At 45.3% G+C, this 17,859-nt stretch overlaps 1 protein-coding gene across 2 annotated transcripts in view; it reads left to right on the forward strand.

The window, feature by feature from the left end:
* Nucleotides 1–264: 264 nt before the first annotated feature.
* The window catches only part of CCDC125 (coiled-coil domain containing 125), a 294,065-nt gene continuing 276,470 nt past the window's right edge, over nucleotides 265–17,859 (forward strand). The window contains exon 1 of one of the 2 annotated variants that reach the window (XM_078675304.1): nucleotides 265–322. The gene's annotated coding sequence lies outside the window, so the exon portion shown is untranslated. The remainder of the gene's footprint in view (nucleotides 323–17,859) is intronic. The other variant, XM_078675305.1, reaches the window with a different exon arrangement.

Consider the following 17,859-nt stretch of genomic DNA (forward strand, 5'->3'; position numbering starts at 1 on the left):
GCTTTATCCTTTATTAAGGAGATGCACGCATAAAGTCCTTGAAACGTTGACTTAGTTCGACCGGAAACAATCTCAAGTGTGTGGTGCCCGTGCGGCGTGGCATTCACGATGGGAATTACAGCCGCTCACCCTCTTCCTACTCTAAACCGTACACCTACAAGCGCATAAAATCCCACATTGAGGCGGGGCAGGGAGGCACGGCGGAGGACGCTAACCACTGGACAGGGTGCGGTCACGTGACCGTGTGAACGCCACGTCATTGGGAGACGAGGGAAGGGCAGAGAAGCCAGGAAGAGAAGGGGCCGTGCGGGAGACTCAATAGGTAAGTTAAGGAAGGGAGAGGGGGGGGATGGGGGGGTCAGATGTGGTCTAGGACCACCTTTCAGTGCCGCGATGCCCAGTCAGGTGCTGTTCAATTAATCAAACCTGGGGATCGAGTTGTACGACCAGCCTGAAAGATCGTGCACAGGGGTCTCTTTTACATTATAGTTCGATGCAGATATTTTTTAGTAGTTCTGCGCTTAATTTGGCCAAAACTACGTGAGTGGAAAAATAGACGTGAAGTTATTATTATTTGTTTTGCCCCTGCGATGCCACACGTGTGTATTACATGACTCGGTATAAACTCGATTTGGAACCTGCCCCGCCTTTATAGCGCCCAAGAGAGTGTGCCAGGCTTAAGAACGTGTGTTGTAGCCTGTTCCATGACCATGCCACATGCACCTTCCCGGTATTCACGGACCATGGGAGCGCCGAGCTCGTATGTGCTCCTTCATAACTCCAGTTTTTACAATGCGTGTGTGATCTATGTTCAGAAGAACGCCTTTGGTTTGCGTGCCTCGTGGGGCGCTTTTTTTAGCTGCCCTTTATTGGAAGAAGTCGAACAAGAATTAACCTGTAGTTTTGACTTTATTATGAAAATTGCAAAGCTTGCAGTGCCAGTGCACCAGGGAAAAAGTGTGACTGGGTGAAGTAGCCGCGCCGATATAGGGCCGGTTGAGCCCCCCCCCCAACCCCCCCCCCCAGTCTCCCGTTCTTACGTGCGTTGATGTTTTCGGAACAGAACATGTTGTTTCAACAAATCTTGATACGGAGACGACAACGCGCTCAATGGCAGGTGTTTGGCACAAGCCCTTCCCCTTGCATGTTAATGCTGGTGGTGTTTTGTTTCTACCAGAAATTCCGAATTGCGAGTTTCCCATGAAAAATAAGTCTTGGTGATATAGTTTATTTCTGATGGCACAGGGCAAATGAAGCTCTTTATACTTACATCTCTTTGTGCGGATGTTTAAAAAACTGGGTAAACGGTGAAAACCAGTTCTCAGTTCATGTTTAATTATAGATGCGATCTCAAAGAGAGTTCGTTCAACTCGCTTTATTGCTCATTGATACATTAACATTTTATTTTAAAAAATGAACGATATAAATTAAACTTTTGTAGATATTTTTAAGTTGTTTTTTGTGTGCTTTCTTAGGCAAAGTATCTAAATATTTTGGTAACGGAAATTTCACCCCAGTTTACAATGGAAAAGAAGCATTCATTCCCAGCGGGTGGGTAAAGGTTCTCACAAAGAACATGTTGTGTAAGCGGTTTGAACATTTTTAGTTAGATAATCTCACTTTCAAATCACAAATTATAGCATCCTCGTATACAGGAGCAGTCATTGAAAAAGGCAATAGTTCTGGGTGTAATGTGCTAACAAGGTAATCACGCCACAAATTCCCACAAACATTTGTGCTATATATTTGTGGGCCCTCATTTTTTATTTATTTTATTTTTGAAATTTTACATAGCACGGACATGGTCCGAAGGCATCAGATCGATTTACAATGGTAGCAGGATACATGGGTTACAGCGAGTTCTAGATACAGTAATTAAACTCGGATGTTGTGCAGGAGTTCCCTCATGAGACAATTACAGCAGCTGGTGAAAGGTCTTACACAGTTAAGGCTTCGATTTAGATAGTTGGGTCACATAACCTAGGTAGTTCAGATCCTGGTGGAATGTGTACTTAAGTATAGTCAAGGGTGATTAACCAAGGGGTCAATCAATCAATCAGGGATTTATAGAGCGCACTATTCGCGTTGGGCGTCTCAAGGTGCTAAGGAATGGAGGGAGGTTGGTGCAGCTCCGAGATCATTCGAAGAGCCAGGCCTTGAGGTCCTTTCTGAAGATTTGCAGTGCAGGGCTTCTTCTGATTCTGAAGGGGAGTTTGTTCCTGGCATTGGCCGCGATGTAGAAGAATGATCTGCCCCCTGTTCTGGGTCTGTGGATGCTGGGCACCTCGGCAAGGGCTAGGTCAACGGAGCGGAAGATTCTCTTGGTGGCGTGGAAAGAGATTCTTTCGTTGAGGTATTGGCGTCTGTTGTTGTGGAGGGCTTTGTAGGCGTGTTTGAGCAGTTTGTAGGTTACTCTCTTTTTGACAGGGAGCCAGTGGAGGTTGCAGAGGTGCTGTGTGATGTGGTCATGTCGTGGGATGCTGAGGACGAGTCTGGCTGTGGCGTTCTGGATAGTCTAGAGTTTGCGAAGGAGTGTTTTGTTGATTCCGGCATAGCCTGCTGGTGATGAGTGCATGGGGGACCGTCTTCCTGGAGTCGGGGGGGGGGGATTAATTTGAAGGTCTTGCGGAGGTTGTTGAAGCATGTGGAGTACACAGCGTTGATATGGCGGTTCATGGTGAGTGAGAAGTAGAGTATGATGCAGAGGTTGCGGGCGTGGTCCGTGGGGGTGGCAGGGTTTCCGAGGGCGGGGGGCCACCAGGTGTTGTCCCATGCAGGTGGGATGGATCCGTGGATGAAGACTTCTGTTTTCTCTGAGTTGAGCTTCAGGCAACTGCTGCTCATGCAGGATGCGACGTCCTTCATTCCTTTCTGGAAACTGTGCCTGGTGTTGACGGGTTCCTTGATGAGGAAGAGGATGGGCTGGGTGTTGTCGGCGTTAGATACTATGTAGAGTCCGTGTTTTCTGACGATGGTTGCAAGGGGGGCTATGTAGGTGTTGAAGAGCGTGGGGCTGAGAGAGAATCTTTGGGGGTATGCCATCTGATTTTGTGGGATTGTGTTCTGCCAGAGAGAAAAGAGCAAATCCAGTCTAAGGCAGTTCTCTGTATGCCGGCGTTGTGGAGTTTGGCAGCTAGTGTACGGTGGGAGATGGTGTCGAAGACTGCTGAGAGGTATAGTAGTATGAGGGCTGCAATGTAGCTTTGATTGAGGAGGGTGCAGATGTCATCAGTGGCAGCTATGAGGGCGGTCCAGGTGCTGTGGTTCCTGCGGAATTCGGATTGAGATGAGGCGAGGATGTTGTTTGATTCTATGAAGTGCATTAGCTGGGTGTTGTCGATTTTCTCATGACTTTGGTGGCGAAGGGAAGGAGAGAGATGGGCCTGTAGTTCTTGAGGTTAGTCAGGTCCGCGAGGGCTTCTTGAGGAGGGGTTTGTCTTTGGCGTGTTTCCAGTCATTGGGGAATGTGCCTGTTTTGAGGGTGCAGTTGATTGTCCGTCGTAGTTTGGGTGCGATGGTAGAAGTGCTGCGAGCAGAGGTCAGTGGGTGCTCTGGAGTGAATGCTTATAGTCTTTTGAGGTGCCTTCTGTGGTGACAGGAGTCCAGGTGAGGCGGGTCGCCTGGATGGTGTTGCTGGTGGAGGGTGTTGGGTCGGTGCCGTGGTCTTGGTCGTCAAAGTTGTTGTAGAGCGCCCTGATTTTGTGGTGGAAGAAGGAGCTGAGTTTGTTGCAGAGGTCCTGAGAGGGAGGGGCGTGGGAGGTTTCCCTGTGGGTCTGGGGAATTCTTGTATGATGGTGAAGAGTTCCTTGGAGTTGTGGGAGTTGGAGAGGATTCAGTTTTCAATGAAGTTTCTCCTTGTTGATCTGATGAGTTTGTGGTGTGCCGTGGGGGCGGGCTAGTAGGCTGTGTGTGCTTGTGGGGTTTTGCTGTTTCTCAATTCTTTCTCCAGTCATCAGCACAGCACTTGGATTCTCGGAGGTCCGTGGTGAATCAGGTGGCTTTCGTGTTGTGTTATCTGGCAGAGTAGTGGAGGAAGGAGAGAGTGTTGGTGCAGTTGGCGATTCATTGTTGAAGGTCATTGGCTACAGTGTTGGCGTCTGTCATGGTAGGGTGAGGAGTGCAGCTGAGGGCTGCGGTGAGGTGTTCTTTGGTGATCTTGCTCCAGTTTCTGCTTGGAAGGTGTTACGTCGGCTTCTGTGCGGTGGGTTTCGAGAAGGAGAAATGGACGCATAGGTGGTCCGTCTAGAAAGGTTCTGTGGTGTGGCAGAAGTGAATGTTGTTTTCTCCGGCGAAGATGGGGTCAAGAGTGTGTCCAGTTGTGTGGGTGGGGGTGGAGATGAGTTGCTTCAGTCCATTGTTGTACAAAAGGGGGTGGTGATGGACGGAGCATCAGAACCAATCAAACACTCACACCCAGTCAAAAGGTCTGGGTTTGATCCATCACCGTTCTTTAGCCCACTCTGCCACCCCAGTTCAGACATGGCTATATGCAAATCAGTCTGACCCTGTGCCTCATGGGAACAGTCCAGCCCGAACTGCCAAGCCATGCCTTCCCCGGACCGGAAACAAGCTTCCGAGGACCGGTTTCTGGCATTACAGCCGTCTTCAGCCCGGCTTTCTTGAATCCAGTGGCAAAGTGAGCAAGGGACTCACGTCTGAGTACACCAATTTCCACACATCGGTGTTGGTTGTTAGCTATGTAGTTTTATCAGTAAAATATCGTGCACATTTTGTGATCATTTCGATGGAACATGTGCTGTCTATAAATGACAGGGGCTATTACACCATACTTTAGTAATGTATTTGTGATAGTGTGCTTTTAAATGCAACACCAGTTACACACAAAACCCTTACCACCCTCCTGAGAACACTTAGAATGTTCAGACTCCCTAGGTGTTCAGTGATGCAACATTTATGGCAGCTTCACCAGTATGAAAAAGTATTCCAGGACCACTGCTTACCAGGGCCACTGGAGCTCTTACAGCACTGGGAGCTTGCTGTTAGCTCTGTCCGATTCCTTGAGCTGCAGAAGTCAAACTGAGCAGCAGAATTTCCCGAAGATCTCTTGCACGCGCACTGAATGACTGAGCAGTGCACATGCTCACTTTGGGAAATGCAGGGTGCACCATTCAACCATGTCTGCCTAATGCCAGCAGAGGTCAAAGAAGAAGTTATGCCCATGCTGATAGGTGCCCACCTTATTTTTAGAAGGCAAGTGGGACTTTATTTTTTTATGTCAAGGTCCTCCCCCCCCCCCCCCCCCCCAAAAAAAGGCCACATAGTTCAGGTGCACATAGTACAGGTACACATAGTATGCAGTGCTGGCTTAAGTGTAGCTTATGGAAGATTAGATGATCTCAGTGGACACCCAAGTTTCAGTGTAGCTTACTTCAAGAGCTTTGAATTACACTAGCGGACTGATGCACTAGATAATCAACCTGTGTCTCCTGTGCCACCATTTTATCCAAACTCTGCTCCTTCCTAATGAGTGGTGTATCTTGTGTGAGCAGTAGGAGTGTGTGTGTGTACAGGTTATCCACCATGTCTTGTGAGTGCATTGTGAGGAATGTGCCTGCGTGAATGGAGGATTAACATTCTATTTTGTAAGTACAGGGTAAGTGGAATACAAGTTGAAAGTTGTGCCTCTGTGAGTGAGGCATATGCCTGTATAAGTGCAGTTTGATGGATTCGTCCATGTGAGGGCAGCAGTCTGAGTGTGGCCCCTGCATGTTATGTTTTTGTGAGCATGCACTCTACAAGGGCCAAATCTATTGGATTTGGTAATGCATTTAAGGGTCATGGCATTAACTTGCAGGAATGCAGTGCAGGGAGTGGAAATACACTAGTGTGTGTTTGAGAATAGTGGTGAGTTTTGATAAGGCAGATGCAGACTCTGTTGAAGGAGGGTGTGAACTGTTGGGGGCAACTGGCAAACAGTTACTTTGCTTGCACTAGGGCCTATGGGAGCATAACTGCACAACTGGATGTACATAAACAAGGCACAAATAGTATGTGCATACATGTGTTTTCACATTAAAGCTAAAGATATTTACTTTACCAATGCTTGTTGTCATTGTACTCGAGGGCTCTGAATTGTACCATTTTGGTTTACGGGTTAGCATGGGGAGGGTGCCTTAATATCAAGATTTTGAACGGAATATGAAAGTGACCTGAATATTTAAAAAAGAAGCATCACAAATACATCTATAATCATTTCATGTTTAAAATAATTTCCAGGGTAACGCCTTTATTCTTGGATATTGAAGATACAGTGTTGTATTAGATAACTCATCAATCCCTGCAGGAGAGTAAAGAGGTATACTTTTTTAGGGCTCGCCTGGCGTTGGAGCGCGAAGCGCTCCCGCCAGCGAGTTCTATAGCCGCCTTGATCCCTGTCAAGGGAGTAGCAGCTGTGAACGAGCCCGACACAGAGCTGGGAACGAGCCGACTCAGGTCCGTGAACGCGCGGGAACGTCAACGTGCACGTTCACGCGCGTCACGCTCCTGTCCTCCCGCGTCTCTGCCGAGGCGCGCTCCAGGCCGACTTGCGGTGTGAGTCACAGCGTGTTCCAGCGGCCGGAGGTAGGTAAGTGAGGGCCGGGGGGCGGCGGGATTTGTTTGGTTTGTTGCTAGCTTGTTTATTTGTGTCGTGCATTTGTGCCTGATCTAAACATGGCAGTGGCTCATGTGCAAGGCTGCGGCAGGAGCCAGTGTGCGCATGGGGTGGGCAGAGCATGCTGTTTGTCTTCCAACGCATGCCCACGCATGCTGATGATTTATATTACGAGTGTTTCCCTGTGCCGTGTTTGCTCGCACCACCACCCCTCCCAGATCACTGTTTTTTTTCCCTTCTGCACGCACACATCACTCTCGTTTGAGCCTTGTTCGAGCTTTCAGCGGCTCATAGCGCATTATAAAACCCCTAAATAAATGAGAATCACAATCAAGCTGTGGAGTGCCAGGACCTTTGAATGCTGCTTGTTCCTTTACATCACGATTGATTCAAGTAGTAAGTTACTTACTACTTCATCCTCTCGACTGGCTCAAATTCTACTTTTCCAGCGACCAAAACAAAGTGTTCTAAATTCAGACTTCACGCTCTTACACATTTCTTATGGCAGATGGTTTGTTGTCGTAGCAAATGTGCAGGCAGTTAACTGCACATTTGGCACAGAGTCAATGTAATTTCCTTGATAGCGCGAGCATATCTTCAAATATTTTAACAGACATGAATCCTGTCACAGCTCGGGCAGCAATTAATAAAAAAGTTCTCTCCAAAGGCTTTAAGCGCATGGTAAACATTACGTGAACACACTTGAATAAATGAACTGTCCTTTGTTTCCATGGTTGCCATAGGCGCTGCAAGTGAAAACTTTTCAAGTGATGGAGAAAATGCCCTTTGACAGTTTTCCATTCAACCTCATTTTAAAAACCAACAGGTAGCACTTGAACTTGAGTGGAAAATATGTAACTCGCCTCTAAGTTGTTATAATTATAAAAACTGTTGCTGTAATAAGTCTCACAAAAACTGGGAAAGCTAGGATTACATTCGGAGACTCCTGTCTCTTTGTCAGATTGTCTGTGTTTGTGCGCGGCTGTTTCAGTTATCTCTGCAGGCTGGTGCGGGCTTCTATTATGAGCAGCTTCGTTCTGGGTTGTTCTCGTGTTTTACTTATGAAAGGACATTGAATAATAACAACAGGAGAATTACTCCTTGCAAAATGAGCTCTTCAATCCGGCTTCAGCAATTGAGACATTACTTAACTTACTTCTGTCTGTGAGGAATGTCTGGGTGGTAAACGGAGCTTTTATAAATCACACAAGTGGTGAGGAAAGTAGAACTGGCCGGTTTTATAGCTGTAGTCAAAAGGGTGGACCACAAAACAGTTTTAACTGATGCTAACTCATAGCCTTGGTGGGAAATAAGGCAGTGCTGGTGCAAACACTTTTTACCGCTGTATTTTCAAAAAAGGTTTCTTGATGTGGTAATATATGACAAGAATGTGTGTCCTTATTTTTCATATGCATTTTGTTTGGTTATGCTCTGTTGTTTTTTTATTGTGCTGTGTTTTTGTAATATTATGCAGTTGAGTTGATCTGTGTTGCTGTGTTCTTTTCTGACTGTTTTGTTGTTTTCTGTCAGTTATGTTTAAATTGAGTGTTAGGTTGCTTTGTATTGTTTTGGGTATGTTATTATTATGCTCTGTTGTTTACTTTAGAGAGGCAAAGAAATGCTACTGTCAATTAGCATATTCTAATGACCCCACTGGGAGACAGGCCGCTGGGTGCAGTAAAAATGCTTTGCTAGATAAACGGAAGGATAAGGTTGGCATAACTCATGTCTTTATTTGCCTCTTTTTATGAAAATGTACCAAGGCCTTTTCTCCTTCTCATTCCAGATTGCTGTACCACTGTTCTTTTTATAGGTGCTTTTGGTTTAACTGAGTTTGAATGGAAAGTGCATTCCTGCTTGGGAGTGGAGAATAGTGTTGTACATTTTTTAGAGGATCTACATAAGTGTACTAAAGCCAATCTTAGGTTTTCTCAGGATTTGCACATTACGAGGGATTTTAATATTAGGAAGGGAGTCCGGCAAGGCAGCATTTTGGCTCCTTTTTTATTTAATTTCTATATTAATGAATTGAACAGCGTTTTAAGGGAAATAGGGGCTGACTGTCCCAGGGTAGGACGGCGAGGGATCCCCGTACTGTTATATGCGGACAATGCCGTCCTCATATCCAGGACTGAAAGAGGATTACAATGTCAGATAGAGATTTGGCAATTAACAATACCAAATCGTACGTCATGCAAGTGGGGCACCTTGCAAAGAAGAATTTCCAATTTAGAGTGGGATATTCAAAGATTCCCCGTACAAATATGTTTTCATAACTAGGGGTACTCTTTAATGATAAGCTCTCTTGGGGTCCCCTATTATTAAAAAAAAGGAGACGCTGCCGGGGTGAATGCAGCAAGTGTTTACTTTGCTTCCAAACTAGGGAAGAAACCCACTGGAGCTATGCTGCAAGTGTATCAGGCCAAAAGCCTGGCCATAGCTTCCTATGGCAGTGAAATATGGGGATATAAATTGGGAGAATCCCTCCAAATAGTGGCAAATGACTTTCTGAAACGCCTATTAGTACATCCAATTTAGCGGTCCATGAGGAGCTGGGGGTTCTGTATGTAAATGATGTACTTTCCTTGCCAGCACTGATTTGTTGGTTAAAGTGTTGGTTGAACCCAGACCTCCCTCTGACTCATGTTATCATAAAAGTCTGTATGTCTCTTGATAACTCGGCTCGTATTCCATGGCTGAGGTATGTCAAGAAAAATGTTGGCAGATTAGGCCGGGGGGATCTATTTACTAACCCTGAATGTATCACAAAGAGAGATGTGGAGGAAATTAAAACTGCCTTTCTCTTAGAAAGGAATCTGGATAGAGAAGCCAAGGAGGTACAGAAACCAAGCGTGCGGACATACATAATGCTTAAAACAACCCCAAGAGCAGAGCCATATCTTATGGGGTCATTGTCTACGCACGAGAAATTTTTATTAACTAGGTTTCGTATGAACCTTTTCCACCTTTTGCTTGCCAGACCTAAATGTTGTACTAAAAATAAAGTGGCAGCTCCCTGCGGCTGGAACGGAAAGTCTCCGCAGGATATGCTGCATTTTATGTTTTTATGTCAATTGTATGAATTTCCTCGTAAACGCTATCTGGTCCCTCTTTTAAAAAGATTGAACTTTAGGCAGGCTCGACCTGCATTGGTGTATCTTCAGTTACTGAAAGAGGACTGCTTATTTTTTATAGTGGGATTTTTAAAAGCAACTGTTAATTCTAGAAAGTATATGGATTTGTAATGAGTTGTCCTCAGGTTTTTAAAATTATTTATTTCTTGCTGTACTGGATATCACTCTAACAATGCACTGTTACTTATATTGTATTTTGATGTGTAACTTTTATGGTTTGTAATATAAACCGAATAAAGTTTTTATTGATTGCATTCCTGCTTCATTGAAGACCTGTGTGAAAGATTTCCTATAGTTTCTGGTAAATGCTGACCTAATTTCAGCATTTTAACATTTTGAACCAGGAACCTCCATTTTATTCTCGTAGCAGACTTGATATTTAAGTCATCAATCCTAATTTAGGAATCTTTCAAAAAACTCAGCAGGACATGTAGTGCTTCCGGGCCGCCTTGATAGGTGCCGTCTTCCAGCTCCAACTGCTCAAAGTATTCCAGCAACAAAATCTCTTCTAATTTTCAGTATGAAAAATGTAACTAGGACAAACCTACTTCTTGAAACCATTGAAACAGTTGCAGTTACTACCAGCCATGCTTCTTGTAAGCAACAACTAAAAGTACAAAGTGCGTGTGTATGCACCACTTGCAGGTTTTCAAAACACATCAAAAAAAGGCATTCTCATTTACAATGTAAATAGCTCAAAATGTCACAAATGCGAGACCTATTGCATTGTAAATGCTTGTTTTTTGTAGGCGGTTCAGCTCCTGTCCCCCCCGGGACTTTCCTTCCCCTAGTTGTTACCATTGCGGGGCTATTTGAGCTGAGCTGAATTAGCGAGGGACTCGAGGGTGTGGGTGTGGGCGTAACACTAGTTAAGATGGGGGGGGTTGTATCGTTGGTGTGTCCTAGCTCTACAATCGTCTGTGACAGGGATAATTGGGCACAAGGCAGGGAGCTACCCCTCAAAGGTAGTGGTTCAAGAGAGAGTCGGCGCTCTGTAGCTTGTAACTCATGTATAAGGACAGACTCAGCCCTTTTGAGAAAGGCATCTAAAGTGCCCACCACCCTGTCCCCCACCTTCCTTTTGCTCATAGTAACAGCCTGTGTACCCCAACCCAATCGAGGGAGACTACCTGTTCACCTATGAGCTCCAGAAGGAGCAGTCCACAACTTACAGTTCTGGTTTAGTGTAGAAAGAGTCAATGTGTGGCCCAGCCCGGCCTCCTCTGGGCTATGCCGGGCAGCGCCCCGGGCACGCCCGCGCGCCTCCCGCGCTGCTTGGGGCCCGGATGATTTTTATGCGCCTCCTGGCGCAGAGCTATGACTCGTTGCGCCACTGGGGATTCTGGGTGTTGTAGTTCCCCGCTGCGGTGATATCGGTGATGGCAGGGCTGGCGAGGTACGGAGAATCAGAGGGCCCCGCAGGAACAGGCAACAGTCCCCGCGAGGGAAATCAGGGCAGGGCAACCACCAAGGCAGCAGGAATTGCAAAGAGGCTTCCGAAAAGCACGTCCCGCGCTGTGTGGGGCCCGGATGATTTTTATGCGCCTCCTGGCGCAGAGCTATGACTCGTTGCGCCGCCGGGGATTCTGGGTGTTTTAGTTCCCCACTGCGGCGATATCGGTGATGGCAGGGCTGGCGAGGTACAGAGAATCAGAGGGCCCCGCAGGAACAGGCAAAAGTCCCCGCGAGGGAAATCAGGGCAGGACAACCACCAAGGCAGTAGGAATTGCAAAGAGGCTTCCGAAAAGCGCGTCCCCAGCGCGACATTCAAGTATGTCCTCCTAATATCTAAACTCTTAACACATCAGGTACTTGAGTTTACAAACCCATGGTTCCCTCTGTATTTACACATTTGGGAAGAAGTGGAGTAGGGTCATAAAACAGATATTTAAGAGGTCGTCTTACCCACATCGTATCGTGTGATGCTTCATCATCGGCGACCTCTCACGCTGGGGTAGGAACAATGCCACCCCAGCGAACTCCATCGATGTCGCAGACAAGGGAGCTGTTGTAAATCTTATTTCAGGACAAATACATTGGTCCAGTTTGTCATAATAATTAGAAATACGTAGTGGTTAACTGATTCATATGACCATGCAGAATCTGTCAACTACTAACATGTTTCGACTTGTAATTGTGTCAAGGATGGTCAAAGGTCTTCACCATTGTAATAGGACTCCCTAATTATGCTATGCATTCATACCATGCAAAAAAGACAATTTCTCCTACAAGTTACACGTCAAATTGGATGTAAATCCGAGTCATAGTTAACAAGCTTCAGAGATCAGTGTGGGGGATCACCTTCTCTGTATTCACACTTTTGTCAACAGGAAAATGTTGCCTCTGCACCTAGTCCGGGTCCCTTTTCACTACCCTATTGTGGTATTAGCTAGCTGTCAGAAAGGATTTTGGAGGTATGTGTAGGTTTCCACATCTTTTTCCTGATGGCGTTTGAAATATCCAGAAAATATTATCACAGGAAGTGAGTTGTTCAATGATATCTGCTATGTAGTGGGCAGTGTAAGAGATTCAATCCCTATGGCTGTGCTTGTACTCTCCATACGCAGGTAGGCAAGCAATGGAATTTGGAGACTAGTAGATATAAGCAACCCCTTCTGCTTTTTTCTGTTCCATTTTAATGGAGGATGTTGTATTCTAGTGGAGAGGTATTTTTTTTATAAGAACCAAGTCCTGTGCGCACGCTTCTAGAGTAATAGGTCCTGGTGTCAGAACCCAACATTAGAGACAATGTTCATTTGATGAAATGAAGATCAAACTCCAGGTTTTGCATGTAGAAAAGATTTATAAGTCAATCTTGATCAGTACATTTGACAATAGCCAACCGACACGTGTTTCGTCACACCGTGTAGAAGATGTGACTCATCAGGGCTGTGATTTCCTATTGTAATGGTGATCGCAGTGGCGGTGTAGTAATCAGAACCGGCTGCGAGTGCGGTGAAAATGGCGTAGAAATAACCGTGCCCTGCTCGGTGTGTAACAAACACTCATGGGGCGTTCAGGACAGGTACGTCCCAAAGTCAGAGGCAGGGATCTGTAAGTCTAATCGGAGGACCGCATGGATCAGTGCAGAGAGTATCCAGTCGAGGCTCCAGGTTGCAGAAAGATGAGCAGAACCAGGTTTCTATGTCTGCTGCAGTATGACGTTTAAAATCCTGGATAAGGGCATAGATAGAAGTTGATTAGAGGCCATAGAAGTACAACTTTGATGCGATGTGTAGGGGATGGATCACTGGGTTGACAGTAGGTAATTTATTTGTGCTTGCTTGAGAAGGTTGACCATTGATGGTGTTTAGGGCATCTAACTTTGTAGTCTTTGGTAATCGGATGTGTTCTGTGATCTGTGGTCACAAACTAGTTAGAGGTTTGGGGTGTTTTAGGTTTAATATCTTTTAAGTCATATCAAAAGAAAGCATTGAGTACAACAGCCCACCTACATCCATCAGCCAGTGGTGATCTATTCTATTCACCTGTACAAGTCATGGGTGTATTAAGAGAACAAGTTCACATCAAACTAAAAAAGAGGCAATGGTGGGCAGTATAAAAGGGACAGGAGGGGAGGAGAGAGTGGTTCCATTCAAAACATACTCTGGCTGAGCAATGTAGGGGAATGACTGGTGTAGAAGTGGAAGCTATGGGGAAGGGTCAGTTGGAGAGGTCAGTTGGAGGACCCGCAGATAAAGTGGACAAGATAATTACCAGAAGATACTGAATACACTGCTTCCCTGTCTTGTTAAACAGGGAAAGAGCGCGCGTGGCTATTGCGTTTAGTTTTTCCATTCCCTGTATTTCCCAGAGTTTATGTAACCAGTCTAAGTCCGCCAGAATTACATTGGTGCCCCATTAGGAGAAAAGAACCCATTTGAGGGCTCCTAGAGCCATGGCGATCACTCTACCTCCACGTGACTTCAGTGGATATGTCAATGGATTGTGGAGATCCAAGAAGACATAGCGAGGAAATTTAGGGATATCAGTATTAAACATCGCCTTCAGTGGTCCCAATACTCCACCCCAAAAGGTGTCAAGTTTAGGACACTGCCAAAGTAGGTGTGCTAGAGTGCCCTTATGCCCACATTGTCGCCAACAAGTGTTGTCTCTGGTCGGGTCCCATTGAGCGATCCAGGCCAGGGTGAAATACCAGTAGTGGGCGGTCTTCAGTAACATGTCCTTACTGGTGGGGTTAAGTGCAGAGGTTTGGGCCCAATGTAAAGTGTCACTACACTCTTTGTCTATGAAGGTGCGTGCATATTCCCCCTCCCATCTAGCCCATGCTGAAGATTTTAATGGCTTCCACGGGGAGATAAGAAAAGAATAAATGTCAGAAAGAATCCTCTTAGAGGAACGAGTAAGAAGCCATTTCTCAAAGGGTATCAGCACCCGACTGGCATGAGTATGATGCCAAGGTTGCCTCAACACGTGACAAGTGGCCACATACGGTCAACGAGCTGTAGTGGAAAGTCCGAATGTCGATTGGACTGTTGGAAAGTCCAAGGTGCCATTAACGTCAAGCAAATCCCCTATGCGTTTGTACTCTCCATACGCAGGTAGGCAAGCAATGGAATTTGGAGACTAGTAGATATAAACAACCCCTTCTGCTTTTTTCTGTTCCATTTTAATGGAGGATGTTGTATTCTAGTGGAGAGGTATTTATAAGAAAAGATTTATAAGTCAATCTTGATCAGTACATTTGACAATAGCCAACCGACACGTGTGTTTCGTCACACCGTGTAGAAGATGTGACTCATCAGGGCTGTGATCTCCTATTGTAATGGTGATCGCAGTGGCGGTGTAGTAATCAGAACCGGCTGCGAGTGCGGTGAAAACTGACCCTAAACCCTAAAAATACCCCTTTACCCAAAAACCCCAAACTGACCCTGAACCCTAAAAATACCCCTTTACCCAAAAACCCAAAACTGACCCTGAACCCTAAAAAAACCCCTTTACCCAAAAACCCAAAACTGACCCTGAACCCTAAAAATACCCCTTTACCCAAAAACCCAAAACTGACCCTGAACCCTAAAAATACCCCTTTACCCAAAAACCCAAAACTGACCCTGAACCCTAAAAATACCCCTTTACCCAAAAACCCAAAACTGACCCTGAACCCTAAAAATACCCTTTTACCCAAAAACTCAAAACTGACCATGAACCCTAAAAATACCCTTTTACCCAAAAACCCAAAACTGACCCTGAACCCTAAAAATACCCCTTTACCCAAAAACCCAAAACTGACCCTGAACCCTAAAAATACCCCTTTACCCAAAAACCCAAAACTGACCCTGAACCCTAAAAATACCCTTTTACCCAAAAACCCAAAACTGACCCTGAACCCTAAAAATACCCCTTTATCCAAAAACCCAAAACTGACCCTGAACCCTAAAAATACCCTTTTACCCAAAAACCCAAATCTGACCCTGAACCCTAAAAATACCCCTTAAAAAACCCAAACATATAACATTTTAAATATAATTATATACTTACCAATACTTACGTTGTAATGGTATGCGTTGTAAAGGTACCTACGTTGTAAAAACATGCGTTGTAAATACATGCGTTGTAATGGTTTTTGCGTTGTAAAATTTTCGTTGTAATGGTAGTGCGTTGTAAAAGTTGCGTTATAAAGGTAACATACCTAGCCGAATGCCAGACGGCATAGCAGTCCCACTCTGTGTCGGAGTTAAGTCCGGGTTTCCTATTATCGGTGTCTGTGGAGACAGTGGGCTAGATAGATCCTGCCATGGTTGCACTTCATTTCACACTCCCACCGTGGCGCGTACCACTGGAGAAATTTAGACTCCTGCAGGTCTATGGGGTTTTGGCAGCCAGGGCACCTTCCATTTTGGAATACCGGCAACCGCCTGGTCAATGAAGCACCAATGTTTTTCAGTGCTAGGTCGAGACTACTTTACCATGTATCGTAACTGCGTGGCCTGGTAATATCATTGTAAATTAGGGATACCCAGACCACCATCCGCCTGTGGAAGATATGCTCGCAATTGAACCATCCGTACATGCTTGCTCTCCCAGATAAAATCCCATATTAGGGACTGTAGTTTATCCAGCATTCGCGTGGGAGACTACAGTGGCACCGCTTACGTTATAAAAAAATTTTTGGGCAGCCAGGTATCCCAACCAGGAAAGCCATGGGTCTCCCATTTGGAAAGATCCGACTGTGTAGTTGCCAAAAGACTAATCTCAAAAACAAATGACAGAATGCACACCTTCTAGTGTTAAAATGTTGTTGACTGCTCATGGCGAATGGTGACATGCAGACTGATTGTCGTACTCTGTCTGAAATAGCACAAAATATATGTATAAGCTTGAGAATATGTGGCACGTCGTCAAGCGCCTACTGTTGGTCGCACTGCATATAGAACGCGGAACTTCTCCATAATAAACCACTTTTCAAACAATACTCCATGTTTAATCCATATTTTTATTCAAACTTCTTCCTCACTTTATCCGTTCACTGCAAGGCAACGTAATTCCAAACTTTTTCAAATGGCACAGTCGTTCCCATCCAGTCTTTCGCTGTGCCACATGGGAATTATGAGTTCATCCTGGGTAACTTCAAACTAATTTCACTCAATGCATTTCGAGCACTGTAGCCCTTCATCGGGGGTAAATGAAATGTTAAAAATTAAACATGAATTTTAAACTCTGTTTCCCTGGCAACTATACTCATCAAGCATAATCTTATAGTGAAACTTGCTGTCTGATGAGTAATTACAGCTATATTCTGCGGTGACTTATTCCAACATGTGTCCTGGTAATAGCATTGTAAATTAGGCACTCCAAGACCACCATCCGCCTGTAGAAGATAAGCTCTTGGTTTAGCCATCCGTACATACTTGCTCGCCCAAAAAAAGGCCCACATGAAGGACTGTAGTTTATCCAGCATTCGCAAGGGAATCTGAAGTGGCACCATTTGCATTATGAAAATAATTTGTGGCAAGAGCGTTATTTCAACTGCAGCCAGGTGTTCCAACCAGGAAAGGCCATGGGTCTTCCATTTGGAAAGATCTGACCGTGTAGTTGCCAAAAGACATAATTACGCGCCACTGTACCATCGTGGGTAGAATGTAGCTGCAAACCTAGATATGTTGTTTGGGGTATTTTAGAGGCAATGTGTGTGGATAAATACTTCAGAGCATTGGAGTTTGTATGTACGTTGGGCTGTTCCGGAATAGTTGTGCTGCGGAGGTGGGGGGGTATCAGGAGAGTAGACCTTCGGAGAGAAGAGTTTGTGGGGAGGCAATGAAGTATGGTTTGCACACTTTGTCATTCACACAAAAGCTGAATGGAGGATTCTTGCAATAAGTCTAAATACTGGGAATCGCTTAGGGTACCATTCCAACCCAATAGGAACTGTCCAGCCCAAACTGCCAAGCCAGGTCTTCTCCGTACCGGAACCCAAGCAACCCAAAACTGATTCAAGGAGGACCTGGCCTGCAAATTCGGCCTGGACTGTTCCTAGTGGAGCAGGGTCCATACTGATTTGCATATGAATGGGTCTAAAATGAGGTGGCTTGGTGGGCAAAAGTACGACGTGTTGGATTGCTATCCCATGCAATTGCAAGTGGTTAGACAAATTGCAAGCATTCCTCCCATCACCTTTTGTGTGTTTGTTGCATACTTTGTATCATCTCATGATGGTTATTCAGCTTCAACAGGTTTTATAGGAGGCAGATCATTATGGGTAGTAAATTTGTGGTTTGGTCAGTGGCTGTATGAGGTGAGCAGAAAAAGGAGTACCACCAACGTGGAATCACAGATTCCTAATAGGGTGTGTGGTTGTACAAAAGTGAGAAATTCTCCTTTTGTTAAAAAAACCCTCACTCACCACCTAGTGGTGACATGCTTCATCATCGGGGTCCACCCTAATGACCTAGCGTCATCAGGGTGTGCTACAACACCTGTTTACAGTGGAGTAGGTTGTGAGTGAAGGTGCATGAAAAAATAGTAAGTGTGTTAAAAATTGTCCTGGTTTAACTTGGGAAAAATAAAACTTTATTTTCAAGCAACTGGACAATGTTAAAAACAATGGCGAGATAAGGTGAGGGTGATTATGAGCCCATGTATCTCTATGTGTGT

The sequence above is a fragment of the Lissotriton helveticus genome, chromosome 2_1, assembly GCF_964261635.1.
Source record: "Lissotriton helveticus chromosome 2_1, aLisHel1.1, whole genome shotgun sequence".
Classification (NCBI taxonomy): Eukaryota; Metazoa; Chordata; class Amphibia; order Caudata; family Salamandridae; genus Lissotriton; species Lissotriton helveticus.